This window comes from Symphalangus syndactylus, chromosome 20 (genome assembly GCF_028878055.3).
Source record: "Symphalangus syndactylus isolate Jambi chromosome 20, NHGRI_mSymSyn1-v2.1_pri, whole genome shotgun sequence".
In the NCBI taxonomy this organism is placed as follows: Eukaryota; Metazoa; Chordata; class Mammalia; order Primates; family Hylobatidae; genus Symphalangus; species Symphalangus syndactylus.
In genome coordinates, this window is record NC_072442.2 from 24,278,260 (window position 1) to 24,279,718 (window position 1,459).

Here is a 1,459-nt window from a genome sequence, read left to right on the forward strand (position 1 = left end):
AGGGGCCGGGCGCGGTGGCTCACGCCTGTAATCCCAGCACTTTGGGAGGCCAAGGTGGATGGATCAGTTGAGGTCAGGTGTTTGAGACCAGCCTGGGCAACACAGCAAAACCCCATCTCTACAAAAAATACACAAACTGCCAGCTGCAGTGGCTCACGCCTGTAATCCCAGCACTTTGGGAGGCTGAGGCAGGTGGATCACTTGAGGTCAGGAGTTTGAGACCAGCCTGGCCAACATGGTGAAACCCTGTCTCTATTTAAAATACGAAAAAATTAGCGGGCATGGTGGCACATGCCTGTAGTCCCAACTGCTCTGGAGGCTGAGGTGAGAGAATCGCTTGAGCCCGGAGGGTCGAGTTTGCAGTAAGCTGAGATGGTGCCACTGCATTCCAGCCTGAGAGACAATGAGAAACTGTCTCAAAAAAAAAAGTGCAAGGTACAAAAGAGGTCAGTGTAAAGATTTTGGGGAAACATGGGCTTCCAAAGGTGAAGGACCAGAGGGAGGGGTCAAGTATGGATTCCAGGTCAAGGTTGGTGAGAGGAACTAGAAGTGAAGGCAAGTCAGATACAAGCACCAGGGTGAGCCTGAGGAACAGAAATCTTGTAATTACCTTGAAGGCCAGCAGGTATCTATATGCACTCCTGTGGAGCCAGGGGTAGGTCATTGGCTTAAAGAATGAAGTGAAGGCAGGGGCAGAAAGGGACACATATGTTGAGTTTGTTGTATGACCTCCATTAAATCGCTGATATTCCCTGGACTTCAGCTTCCTTAGTTGTAAAATTCTACAGCTGAAAGAGCTATGTCCTAAATGCCTTGTGTCCTGAAATTCTAGGTTTCTACCTCAGAGCCTGGACCTTGCAGAAGCAAGGGGATCACAGGCCACCCACCCATCATAGTAGCCCCTTCTGCAATGGGGCTTGACCATTGCAACCTCATGATGAGCTGTGACCAGGGCTCCTCCATCCAGAGAGTTATAAGCAGTCCTCCCTGATGGGAAGCGCTGGAGCTGCAAAGGCTCCGCCCATGCTGGTTACCCCTGGTAGAGTCCTCCCTTTTGCTCCTCCTTAGTGTCCAGGGCAAAACATAGGGCCTCTGGTACTGCATTTTGAGAGCCACGCAGGCAGACACAGTCATTTGTGGGCAGCTAAAACCTCCAGGATATTTTTAAAAACATAGACCAGAATTTGGCAATTCTATATATTATGCCTCATTCTATGAGTTTTAGCCCAATACCAGCCTGGAGAAATACGCTTTTTTTTTTTGAGACGGAGTTTCACTCTTGTCACCCAGGCTGGAGTGCAGTGGTGCGATCTTGGTTCACTGCAACCTCCGCCTCCTGGGTTCAAGCAGTTCTTCTCCCTCAGCCTCCCGAGTAGCTGGGATTACAAGCACTTGCCACCATGCCCGGCTAATTTTTGTATTTTTAGTAGAGACGGGGTTTCACCATGTTGGCCAGGCT